General features: G+C 40.9%; 1 protein-coding gene across 7 annotated transcripts in view; it reads left to right on the plus strand.

The window, feature by feature from the left end:
* LOC311523328 (contactin-4) overlaps nt 1–13,854 on the plus strand; it is a 648,631-nt gene that overhangs the window by 566,660 nt on the left and 68,117 nt on the right. The window lies entirely within an intron of this gene.

The following is a 13,854-nucleotide window of genomic DNA, read 5'->3' on the forward strand; positions in this document are numbered from 1 at the left end:
CATTTTTCATTGAAACTAACAAAAAGAATGTCTTGTATTTGAAAGACTATGCCTTTGGGCTTCTGTTCAGATGGTATCAGCTGGAACAATAAGCTGAGAATGCATTTACTGCTTCTTTTCTAATCTCATGAATGGTTCCAAAAATGGGTTGTGTCAGCAGCTGATTCACATAGAAAATCTGTATGAATGTACATATTTTTCCACAGAGAGGACTAGAGCTTGTCATTCCAATTGGTAGAGCTGTTAGAGCAGGAGGCTGGAAGTCGCAATTCTTGGGGTCTCTTTAGTGCTTCCACTGAATCTGAGTCACCTTGGGAAAGTCACTTAACCACTGTGACTCGGGTAACAATTACTCTTGTGTAAGAATGGGCTTCCTAAAGTACCTCAACTGGACTTTGGATGGGCTGAATGAATTAGTTTTTGTAAAGCACCTTCAGATACTTGTGTGGAATTCACTTCACCTGCATAAATCCTGAGTTTATTGGGCTTATATAATAACAATGTGATATGTGTGAACTCTTCTCCCCAAACCATGGCCTGTCCGCTGCTCCTGCTAAAAGCTAGAGTAGTAACTGTAGCTCTTCCTCCCCATTTAAAATGTGTTTTGTGGTGATTATAGCTACATAAATGTGGATCTTGTAGACCTTCCGCTGGCTAATTTCCAAGCCCCTTTCCTCCCACCTGCTGCTCACCTCTCACCAGTCTATGTGAGGCCAGCACAGAGATCTCTTCTAGTGAATAGGAAGAGTGTGAAGCAATCCTGTGCAGCTTCTCTGCTCACAGCCCCGAGCACCCAGCCTTAGCTGTGCCAATGACTCTGCACTGGCCCTCCCCATGTGGGTAAATTTTGCCGATTTAAATGTAAACCACTGCTGTTGTATATTAAACTCTAGTGTAAGAAACATAACCAGAAGGTATACTTTTAAATGGATGGCTCCCACACAAGAACCTAATTTTAAGAACAGACAAACTCAACAGGCCAGTGAAGGGAAAATGGGGAGTGGTATTGATGATACAGTTAGTGCCACAAACAGTCATGCCTTGGTCCATGCTTACATCCCCCATCCCAATGCAGGCTGTGTGCCACTCCCCATCCCCAAAGAGCCACAGTGACACCTCAGGACCAGTCTGGGGACATGTAGCTGTTTTTAACCCACTTTCTACTATAAAAATAAAATGAGGAGCTGGAGAATTTTGCCATAAGAGCTCGATTTCAGTAGGGACTGAGAATTCCTATGTGTTTGTCATGCCCTCATGTCCCACTGGGTTCAACGGGAAATGGGTGAACTCAGCATCTTGCAGCATTAGTCCCTTCCAACCTTAGATAATCCTCCCAATTCAACACAAAGGGCCCCATTTAACACCAAACGTGCTTATATTATGAACAATGGAAGCTATGAAAAATTAGTTTTCCATGGCTTTGCATGCACATTGGCTACCCAAACACTTATTTTCATGAATTGGTCTCCCCAAATTTATTTTTTTAATTATTTGAATCCTGATAAATCAGTAGAGAGAGAGAGAGAGATGAAAGAAAAGAGTTTCTATTATTTAATATTCACAGCATTCTCATTTCCTTTGGTTTTCCTAGAACCATTTGGTTTATGTATTTATTTATTTTTCCTGTTATCAGTAGCCTTTAAGGAATATATTTTTGTAGTGAGCTGTTCCTCCTAAATAACTTAGAGATATTTTTATACTGGAATTGTGACCCTGGGCATCTTTAAACAATGTGCCAAAGGTCCAGTCCAGTGCCCAGGGTTTGGTTCTTCTCATGTTCTCCTATGGAAAGGAAAACAAGGACGCTAGACTTCAGAAAGGCAGATTTCAGCTGACTCAGAGAAATAGTAGGCAAGGTCCCATGGAAAGACCAGTTAGGAAGAGAAGGAGTCAAGGGTGCTGGCAGTTCTTAAAAGATGTAATACTAGAGGCTCAACATCAAACTATTCTGTTGCAGAGGAAAGATAGGAAGAGCCACAGGAGGTTAATGTGGCTGGCTACACAAGGAGCTTTTTACCAATCTAACAACCAAAAGGGACACATACAGGAAATAGAAGGAGGGGCATGTCACCAAGGGAATAATATGAGCGTGTAGGGACAAAATCAGGAAAGCCAAGGCAAAGAGTGAGTTACAGCTGGCAAGAAATGTTAAAGACAACAGGAAGGGGTTCTTCAAATATGTCAGACAAAAAAGAGAAAGATCAAGGACAGTGTGGGTTCGCTGCTCAATGGAACAGATGAGCTGGTAATAGAAAATATAGAAAGGCAGAGCTGCTCAATGGACTCTTAAGCCTTCTCACAAAAAATAATGTTTCTGGATGACTAGTGAAGCTACCATAGACAATAAAGGGGAAGGGATGCAGATCAGGATAAGTAAAGAACACGTCAGAGATCTTCTGACCAATTTGAATGAATTCAAATCAGCGGGGTCAGAGAGCGCTGAAGAAATCTTGGAGCCACTGGCAATAATATTTACAAACTCATGGAGGACAGGAGAGGTCCCAGAAAACAGGAGAAGGGCTAACAGCTGTGTATACAGCTATGAGAGCTTTGTGATTCCTTCCCCATCCAATCGCAGAATGGAGCTTGTGCCTGAAAGTGGGGGAGGGTGGAGGAGAGAATCTCACCTGTGAGGCATTTTCCTGTTCACCTCAATCTGAGGGAAGCCCCTTCTTAGGCTATCTGTGGAACTGGTGGGGTTGGAAAGAGGTCAGGTGGGCAGCTGAGAGACAAACAGAGGATGTTAATATGACTCCAAGCTGTATTTACTTCTGCTGGTGTGGCTGCTCAGCACTGTGGAATTTCCACTGGGAGATGGGGGTGGATCATTCCTGGGGCAGATGCTGATGGAAACTGGCAGGTAGAGAGATGCTGAGGGGAAAAGTCTTGGAGCTCCAGAGATGGTGTAGTGTCACCATTGTAGTGTCATTGTAGGACCTCCAATGGGTGGCTGAGTCTCTGGGGTGTGTGTGAATTTGTGCAGCTTGTACCTCTAGTGCAGGGGTGGGCAAACTACGGCCCTCAGGCCAGATCCGGCCCCTCAGGGCTTTGGATCTGGCCCGTGGGATTGTCCCCCGTGGTGCCGCAGGCCCCACGCCTCAGAACCACGCCTCAGAACGTCCCTGGGGGCGGGGGGCAGAGGACTCCATGCGTTGCCCTTGCCTCCAGGCACTGCTCCCCACCCCCCGCAGCTCCCATTGGCCAGGAACAGGGAACCGCGGCCAATGGGAGCTTTGGGGGAGGTACCAGGAGGCGTGGCAAGGGCAGTGCGTGGAGCCCTGTGCCCCCTGTTCCCCAGGGGCCGTGCAGGGAGGTGGTGCCGGCCGCTTCCAGGAGCGGTGCTGCGTGGGGCCAGGGCAGGCAGGCAGGAAGCCTGCCCTGGTCCCGGTGCACATTGCTGCCACCCCGGAACTGCTTTAGGTAAGCGGCGCCAGGCCGGAGCCCGAACCCCTCCTGTACCCCTGCACCCCTGCCCCCCAACTCCCTGCCCTAAGCCCTCTGCCTGCACCTCGCACCCCAGCTCCCTGCCCTGAGCCCCCTGCCTCATCCTGCACTCCCATGCACCCCAGCTCCCTGCCCTGAGCCCCCTGTCACACCCTGCACCCCTCCTGCACCCCAACCCCCTGCCCTGAGCCCCCCATACACCCCACACCCCTCCTCTGCCCCAATCCCTTGCCCTGAGCCTGTACCTGCACACCGCACCCCTTCCCACACCCCAACCCTCTGCCCCAGCCCTGCATATAATTTCCCCAACCAGATGTGGCCCTTGGCCCAAAAATTTTGCCCACCCCTTCTCTAGTGGATCCTCTGAGACTTGTGCAGTTCTCTGGGGATCTGTGGCTTCTGGCCTGGTGGCTGAGCATTTGACTTCTCTGTGGGGAAAATGCCTCCCTCCCAATGGAAAAACTTCTATGAGGCAAAGGACTTTTTTTTAAGTATTTTGTAAAATTAAACCAATTCCCTAATGCATCTGAGTGACAGTGGAGGGTGTCTTTCACTCTGAACCAAAGGCATTTTCATTGCGGAGGGGAATCTAAATTTGAAATTTTATTTTGACTAATAGCTTTCGCAGCAAAACATGAGAAATGTCATGCTTCATGGGGGAAGCTGCATTTGGCAACGTATTGAGGAAGAGTGTCTTGTACAATTTGTACTTATGAAGTACAATCACCTGGAACATCGATTCAGTTATGTAGGTGGTAAATTGGTTAGAAAACTCTGAGGTAAACTGAACCCTGCATGATTCAATGTAGCTGGCTTCAGGAGTGCTCTGAGACCACAGACGGAAACCAGAGTTAAAATAAAATGAAACTTCCAGGAGATCTTTCTAATTAACAATCACATAGGGTTGCATTGAAAAAACAGGCAATCAGACTTTTTTTAATATAACCAGTTCATAGCTAATTCCTGATACGTATCTCCTGCAGAACACAAAATGGACTTCCTTCAATGAAGTGAATTGTGATTTAGGAACTTATTTCCACTTTAATTATACGATTGTCAGTAGAGACAGTCTAGTTAAGACTGAGGAAGATATAAGCTATAATTTTTCCAGGTTATTGTTGAGAAGAATTGCAAATATTATTCTAAAAGGAAAAGAAAACATTTTTACTGAGAAGGAGGATCTGCAGCAGATCCTCAGATGACATAAATCAGCATAGTATCACAGACAACTGCATCAATTTACACCTGCTAAGAATCTGGCCCCTTCCTTTTTTTTATAATGAGAATAACTAATGGTTTAAGCCACTATTATAGAATACTTTAGAATGGTTTGTAACTTGAACCTGAGAAAAGTTACATGTGAATATTCCCAGTGATTTCACAGAGTACACTCACTGATTTCATATGTATTTCGGTTATTGGGAATACAAAAAGCTCTTTGTTATCATCATCTCCTTAGAATTATGGAAGGGCCTTTGTCATTCTGGAATATTTAAATTTTCCAGAAAATGCAACTCTTTAGTAAAATGTCCAGTCAACAGATTTAATTAGTCATTATAGCCAATTACTTGGGTGATTTCACAGTTCTTTCCAGATTGGTTGCCCATCAGGGTCTGAGGTTCTACGGTACAAAAAATAACTGTCACCTGGGAAGGAGATGATAAGAGGTGACCAATTAAACATGGGATTTTTCACATGATGGTTGGTTTGTCTTCTGTTTACAAAATAGCAGATATCCATTTCACTGTGAACAACTATACATGTAATTCCCTAAGGGAAAAGCACATACTCTCTTTGCATCTATCAGACTCAAATGAGAAGTGAAATCCTGACCCCGCTGAAGTCAGTGGCCGTTTTTCTGTTAACCTTGATAAGGTCAGCATTTTACCTGAGGAGTTTTTTTTTAAGCAAATGTAAACTCTGAGATTTAGTTACAGTGGTCACTATTAAAAGACCTGTCAATTGTCATAGACAAGTAAGTGCAACATCCAGTGCCTATTGAAATCAATGGAAAAATTCCCAGTGATTTAAATGGCTTTCGATCAGTCACTAAATAACATTACCTTAGTATTTGCAGTAATCCCTGACTATTTCCCACACTATGTATAGGGAAGTGTGTGCTGAGGTAACTATCTGCTTAACTAAAGCAAAACTAACAAGTCTTTAAGACAGGTTTCAGAGAGGCAATTGTGTGTGCACAATGCAGGACTTAGCCATCTATTGCCTAGTTTTTCATTCAATTCTGAGTTTAGTTTGATAATGAAATTGAAATACATTCTAACGCAGTGCTAACAAAAACTGCCTGTCTTCCCTGTGGTCCTATCTAATGTAATGACTGGATTACATAACTGTGAATATTGTTCAGGTCCCTCATTTCTATTTCTCACTTAATAATTAATATGATATTCAAGCGGTGCTCAGTGACTCCCACAACTGTAGTAGCATGGATTTTCCGCATACCACAGATTTTAAAATGGGCAGAAATGTCATATGGTATCCAATCATCCTGTCAGAATGATTTGATCAAACCAGTCTATAAGACTATTTTCTTCCCATGCATTCCCTATCTTAGGCTTTCATACTGCCATCAGTGTCTGAGCCATCTTCCATGTGAAATCAGTAGCAATAGTGAAGTTTCTAGTGGAATTCATGAAGTCTCTGGCATTTGTCCCTTTATGGGGTAAAAACCTTGCTTGGGGGATTTGTTTGTTTGTTTGTTTTGGGTGGAGAACTATACTGTGGTAATAATTTTTGACCCCTGTTCTGCAATATACAGTTTTGTATCAGTGTCTTATCTGCCACTTGTTAGGGTCTGATCTGGGAGATGGTCATCACTGCTTGTGAGATGGTGAGCACTTTAAACTTCCATGATTTAGCGTGTGATCATTTTCCATAAAAGTAAATGGAACTGAGGTAAATGGGATCTAGATTGGGCCATTAGGGCACAACTCTGCTACCAGCTTTGTACAATTAAGGGTGCAGAATTTTGCCTTTTGCCTTCGCTTTGTTAGTGATTAATTTCACAGCCGTGGTAAAGAATGGGCATAAATGCAATATTTGATCATTGTTGTTTATTTATTTATATAGAATGCAGGGTACTAAGAACTTTACACTCAAGTATGAAGACAAGGTCCCTGTTCCAAAGCATTTACAGTATGTGTGTCATATTCTGAACCAACCCCTTTCACAATATGTTGAGCAGTCACTCACAGTCTCACAGAGTTCAGTAGCAACACATTTGTGAGTCATTACTCATCACTGCGAGTAAGGGATTCACAATCTGCCCTGTAAGCATTTTGCAATCTCTGCTTATTTTACTGAAATAGATTAATGGCTAATACTTGTGTTATGGGATCACTTTAATAATCTCAACCTTCTGCTTAGTTCAATGGCAAGAAATAGAAATGGGTAACAAACTTTGACAAGGCTATTAGATAGAAATAAATTAAGAGAGATAATATGGTAAATAATAAAATGCACCAGAATCATACCAGATGCTGAGCACCTCCAAAGAGGTGCTCAACACCCTCACCCTTCCATTGAATTCATGGCAGAATTGGGTCATGAGTTAGGTTAAATAAGCTCTTAAAATGCTTTAGGGCCTGATTCTGTCTGTAGAATTATGGCTAGAGACTGAACAGATAAATTGCTAGGAATACAGTCTGGTCTGTCTGATCAGCCCTTCTTTTTTTCTCCCATAAGGTTCAGAGGATGGCCAGTGAGCCATTTATCATACAGGCTGAAACACAGGTGCATTTAACCTAAATCTTCCCAGAGAAGACAGATTACCTTTTAGAAGAATTCTGTCACCACAGTCTCTTTTCAATAGCCATGTCAACCACTGCCACAAAGGCTGTACATGAAGGGATCAATGGTAGTTTTATCTGAAATTGCACTCTGTGTGTGTTTCTTCCAACTGACATTCATTTAAATTCTTGCTCGAAGACATCTTTTCTCCCTGTAATAGAAAAAAGATCAGACATTCTAAAAATTGTTTCTTGGGGAACTAAAATTTAAAACATTCACTTGGCTAAGCAGGAAATATTTCTGATTTATGTGTTTAATCAACAGCCAAAGCGAGTAAAGATCTGCTTGTAATTTATAAATTGCAATACTAATATTATCACATAAGCAGCAACATAACTGATTTAATTGCAGAAGAACTAATATGCCCAATGTGAACAAAAGCCACCATATAATTGTGAGTAGTTTGCTCTAAAGAAACCATCCTACAAGTCAATAATGATAGCCCAGAAGTCCTGTAGCCTGTATCCATATCACTTCTTTATAGAAGGTAAAAATGTTAATGTTGCACACTCAGCCCACCATATGCACTGCCCCCATCCCACCCCCATTCATCTCACAGAGCAGTAAAAAGAGGAATGTTGAGAATCGTATAAGCAGAGACACCTGCAATATCATCACTCTGGGTAAAATCTAATTTTTCAAATATTGTTGCATGTACTTTGCAGGTTAGTAAATAAATCAAAGTGAACTGTGTTAGCATTTTGCATGCCAGCAGAGCACCTACATGCACATGTACAAGGGCATCCTTCTCCCTGATCGTTGCAAGGTAGGGATGATGCTGTCAATCCCTGGCCAGCAAAGGTGTTAGATTTAGTGTTTGGATCCCTTATAGATTTTTTTTTTAATTAAACATACGGCTTGGGACAGGTTTTTACAGTAAATAATGCAAGGTTGGGTTTTCTAAGTGAATACCAGATTGAAATAGGAGTTTGAAACTGAAGAACAGATCGATGGCATATTTTGGTTGAAATGCATATCTTCAGACACACAAAAGATCTGTCAGATTTCCTCTGAGGTTTGGTAAGGGGTTAGCACTGATTTCCAGGGTTGTGATGAGTTTAGGAGGTCCTTTTCCTGTGTAACTTTGGGTCATCAGACAAATGATGCCAGAGAGCCACCCCTGGCCATGAGGTGTGGCTCAGGAGGCAGGCTGCCCATTTATATAACCTGATCCTGTTTCCATAAAGTCAATGATAAAAACTCTCATGGACTTCAGTGGGGCAGAATCTGGTTCTAAATTTGTTACTCATTGAAAAATATAACTCCTACTGAAAATTCTGCTTTCAATATTTACATTTTTCTTTCTTACATTCTTCTTTCCTAATTCTCCTTTGTGTGTTCTCCTTTCCAAGGTCCATGCCAGCCAAATGAACAAATGCCTTAAGACACTTTCTTCTCTTGCTTCAAAAACAGTTAAGGGCATTTGCTCTCACATGGGCTATACAGCATCAATGAGGAGCTGTCATGAAAACTGTGTATGTCTCAATTTTGGGATAGACCTCTTCCTTCGGGTGACAGGATGTATGGAGGTTTTGTCATTTGCTGCTGCTGTAGGGGAAGAAAAATCTGCATTTTTACCATCTCCCCAGGCTGGTTTTGATTTACAAGAAGAACAAGGTCAACTCTTCAATGGTTAGAACCCAAAGCCTCATTTTAAGAAATAGAGATTCAATTTATCTCATAAGTCCAGATATGTTCCTACTCTCGATGGATCTGAATCTCTAGTTGACAGCCAAGAGCAGCAGCTTCTGTACATTACAGATAATGTAATATGTTGCAATTAAGATGACCTGTCTTTATAAAGGGGTGCTGAAGTACTTGTCTCTTCTTTATTTTTCCACCTTGATACTTTTATCTTCTTTGACTGTTCTATGATATTGTCAGTGATTAAAAGGCAGCCTACAGGTCGGTCAGTTTCACTAGCCTATGCAAGAGTAGAAGCAGATATACATTTTCAGTTCTTATCTAATGTTACCAGGATTCATGGGAATTAGTAGGGAACCCGATGCTCAGAATCAGATTAATAGTTGCAAGTCAGTCACTTGTTTAAAATTTGGAGGACTTGAAGTATATCAAACCCAGAACCTGGAAAATTCAACCTGGACAACAAACTGACTTAAAAATTAAAAATCATATGAGCATGAACAAGGACAGTTTAACTAGCCTCAGTGGAATCTTTCAATCTCCCTGATACTCATGGAAAGAGCAAGTAAATGTGGTTAATCTGCCTAACCAATTATTTGCGTATAGTCGTTATCCTTTAATCAAATAATATTATATTATTTACACAGATAGTAAGCATCATGCAATCCTAAATATTGGGTAAAGGCAGGATTGAAGTAGATTCTAAGGGTCCAATTCTGAAAACACGTTAAATTAATGAGAATACTCTGTGAAATCATTGGGAGTATTCACATGTAACTTTTCTCAGGTTCAAGTTACAAACTATGCTAACGTATTCTGTAATAGTGGCTTAAGCCATTAGTTAAAAAAATTACTGTGTCCAGTCCTTTTTAAGAGGACACTAAATATGGGTATTTCAGATATGAATTATTCATTGTTAGGATGAAAGTGCTCTGCAGCCTGCTTCCTGTGACGGTTACCTTCACAAAACTCTCTGCATGGGCCTGATTTCACTGAGAGTATGAGTGTCTTCTACCAGAGGAGTTAAAAATACAGGTTTTCACAAATATGGGGCATTTGAAAAAAGTTAATAACTGAAATGCTTCTCTCAATGGGCGAGACCTGACTTTTAAAGGGTGCTAAATTCTTCATTGCAGAAAACCCAGAAAATCAGCTTCAACTCTGACAAGCCCAACCTCTTTTTGGTTGAATCAGGCCCAAAGTTACCAATTTTTGTCTTTAATTTTGCAGTCATGGGCATCGGGTAACATAGGGGAAGGCTGTGCCTCTCCAAACATATAAATAACTAGCCATGCAAGGGGAAAGTCCGATGTCTAATCCTATAGCATGTAGTAATACCCATATTTAAGAGCTATGTGCCCGATCCAAAGCCCATTGAAGTCAATAGAAAGGATCTCTTTGATTTGAAGGGTTTTGGATCAATTTTAAAGATTATTATTCTGAGCCTAAGTAGCATCCTAATGTATGTATTGGCTTTGCCTAATAACTTGTGGTCACTATACAAATAAAACTTCAGCTTTTGCCACTCAGCTGTCCAGTATCACTGGTGCCAGGTTGCCATGCCGCTGCTGAAGCATTCTTCTTAAATTCATTCTTCTGAAATATCTGGCTTCTGCTGACTTTAGATGCTGTGGGGAATTACACGTTTCATAAATACCTGCTTAGCACTTTGCAGATGATGGGAGAAAAGAATAGGAGAAGAGAGGGAAATGAAGAATGGTGAATAAGATAAGGCTGGCAGGCCTTTCCAAGAGGTGAAGTTATGATGAGCCTGGTGGTTTCAGTAGCATTATACTTGCTTGATGTCAGCAAAGTGATTATTGCCTGTTGAGTCTGAATAGATATTTCCATAGTCCTAATCTGTCCCTTGTGGATCTTTAGGATAAGAGTAACTCTTAGGGGCCTAATCCAGAGCCTATTGAAGTCAATGGAAGTCTATTACAGAATAATATTTAGATAATACTGTGCTTATATGGCTCTGTATAAATAATAATGATTGACAGAGACTGAAAAACCATGCGCATTGAGTTGCAATAAACAAGGCAAACTTTGTGGAAACTTTTTACATTTTCTGACCATGCTGCTAGACACCTATAACTGTAAATTAATTGCAGATGGTAGTACTGTTAACACACTCTCCAGGGAAAACTACTGTTTTTTTCTTACTTTCAAGTTTGAAGCAGTTTTAAAGGACTATTTAATTTGGAAAAAAAATGTACTCAGCAATTGACATTTGATTCTCCGCTAAAGTAATACATGCATTTATGGAAAATGTTGCTTTAGTTAACATCGTTCCTGGCAACTAATTAGAAAACGTGTTGGTGGATATATTTTAGAACAAAAAGTATGCTGAGCAAAGCTTCATTTAATTTGAACTTCTCATCTTGAAAGAACGTTTTTAACCAAACTGCTGAAAGTGGTTGATGAAGACATGTTTTCTTTCAACGCAGTTAGCAGTTAGAGAGCCTTCAAAGGCCTACAATGAGCTTTTTCCCTTGTTTTAATGTGGCTACATCTACAAAGAAAACTTGTGAAGCAGTGGAAGTCATTCCTACTCTTTGAACTCTCTCTAACAAATTTCAAAGTGCTGAAATAATTGTTCCTGTTAACTTCCACCACATGAGCTTCATGTTAAGGGGCAAAATGTACAGGTTAGAAGAGTACTTTCAGCAAAATGGACCATGAGGCCCACTTAATCAATGAGTCACAGTTTAAACAGTAAGCTTAAGGATCTGATTTATTTAAAATACATTTGTCTTACATAGGTATTTGTCTGTTTTAATGTAAATCCTTAGCATGAAAGTAAAAGGGATTACTTACTGGAGTGTGGTTTCAGAATTAAGAAGAGTGTATTCACAGCTATTAAAATGCAGGTGGAGCGGTGTATTTAGGTACTTAGTGGACTGTTGGCACTTTCATATCATCATTAAGAGACACCGTCAGTTTTGAGAGCTACCCACATGAACCTCAAAATTGGAAACAGAAGTGACATAGATCCTCATTCAGTAAAGCCGCATTAACATCCCCCTCCCCACGAGTGTGCACAAAGCTGGTATTAGACTCACTGGCATCATCCAAAGGTCACTTCTTTGGAAGCTGAAATCCAAAATTCTTTTCAAGTGATCAGCAAACTAAATTTATGCTGTGAAGGAAGTTCATACAAAAAGAGAAAGGGTAGCATTTGGAAGCCAGAGAGAGAGAATTAGACAAAACTCAAAATTAGAGCCATTTGAACACTGGATAAAATTAAAATGCATTATTCATGAAATACATTATCTGATAAATAGCTTCCAACTAGCTCTATGCGAAATAAAGATCTATGATCCATCCCCTTAGGAGCATTGTGCCAGTACTTAATAGCACTTATTTAGCACTTTTCATCCACAGACCTCAAAGGGTTTTCCAGCATATATATGGGGAAACAAATACTGAGAGGGTAATTGACTTACCAACTGTAACAAAGCAGGTCAGTGACAAAGCTAGGAGGAAAACCCAGGTTTCCTGACATACTGTTTGTGCCCTATGGACTAGGCAGCACTGCCTCCTGAATTCAGTCCTATTCTGCACTTAAAGGAGTCCCATCAGACTCTCTTGTTCACCCTTGAACTTGCCTCATGCCTTTTTTAAATCGAATAATCACCTTTTAAATAAATTTGCTCCATCTGTTCTGCCCCCTGAGCCACACTTGGCTCTTTTCAGCCATGGTCTCAGCTCATGTTGCCCCCAGACGCCTTTTCCAGCAGACCCAAGAGCTTCGTTCTCCTGTCTGTACAGCTTTGGCTTCTGTTGAAAAAGTGAAACAATGAACACTGACACACAAGGTTGTTTTTTTTTCCAACATATTTTTTTTAATTCTAAAAAAATAAATTGAAATGCACAATCATTTTCCCTTTTTGGTTTCAAAAATGTGATATATTTAATAATGTTCCTTTCATCCCTTTCTTTAAATTCTGAAAACCAAAAATAAAATATAAGATTATCACCTTTTTGGGGCTTTTGTGTAGAGCAGGGGTGCTGCGGGCTGGGTTAGGTGCGGGGAGGGATGTATGCTGTGGCTGGAATGAGTGGGTGGGATTCTCTTTTGGGGGCTGGAGAATATTTTTTGTTCTTTGCTTTGTTTCTTTATGTCTATTTGGAAGTTTTAATGCATGTCCAGGGCATCTTCAGCTTTCAGAAAAACACTTCTAGGTCTGTTCTTAAGACTTGAAGTGGATAATAGCACCAAGTGCTTCCTTTGAAACAGCTGGTGCTGGCCTCTGCTGGATTTAGGATACTGCACAAGATGGACCGTTGGTCCAATCCAGTATGGCCATCTCTATGTTCAATATACAGTTCACGTCACACGTACATTGATATGTGGCAGTATACGAGTAAAGACATGCGCTGGGGCTTATAGTGGATTGCAGATTGAACATGAGTCAAAAATGTGATGCAGTCACTAAAAAGGCTAATGTCATTCTGGAGTGTATTAACAGGAGTATCTATGTAAGACATGGGAGGTTATTGCCCCACTCTACTCAGCACTGGTGAGGCCTCAGCTGGAGTATTATGTCTAATTTGGGTTGCCACACTTTAAGAAAGATGTGGACAAATTGGAGAGTCCAGAGAAAAGCAACAAAAATGATGAAAGGTTTAGAAAAGCTGACCTGTTAACATTCAGTTCTCCAGCTGCCCCCTGCTGTGCAAGCAAGGTATAACACTGCATGGTGCAGAAATTCTTTTGCAAGGGAGAGAAAGTTTACAGGACTTCTCAAACCATGATTGTACAGGCCAGTGCTGCCGGACATGTCATGAAATGAGAGTGCAATTAAAACATCCAGGTAGTAGGTTTTCAATAAGCAGAAAATTCACCCTGATTTTTAGTAAATTTTGTACCCTTATTTTAGAAGCCACAAAGTGTCTTACAGAAAAATCAAAGAAAGCAAGTAAATTTGTAATAACACTATTTTGCAGTATTGA

The sequence above is a fragment of the Lepidochelys olivacea genome, assembly GCF_965140295.1.
Source record: "Lepidochelys olivacea isolate rLepOli2 genome assembly, chromosome: 7".
Taxonomy (NCBI): Eukaryota; Metazoa; Chordata; order Testudines; family Cheloniidae; genus Lepidochelys; species Lepidochelys olivacea.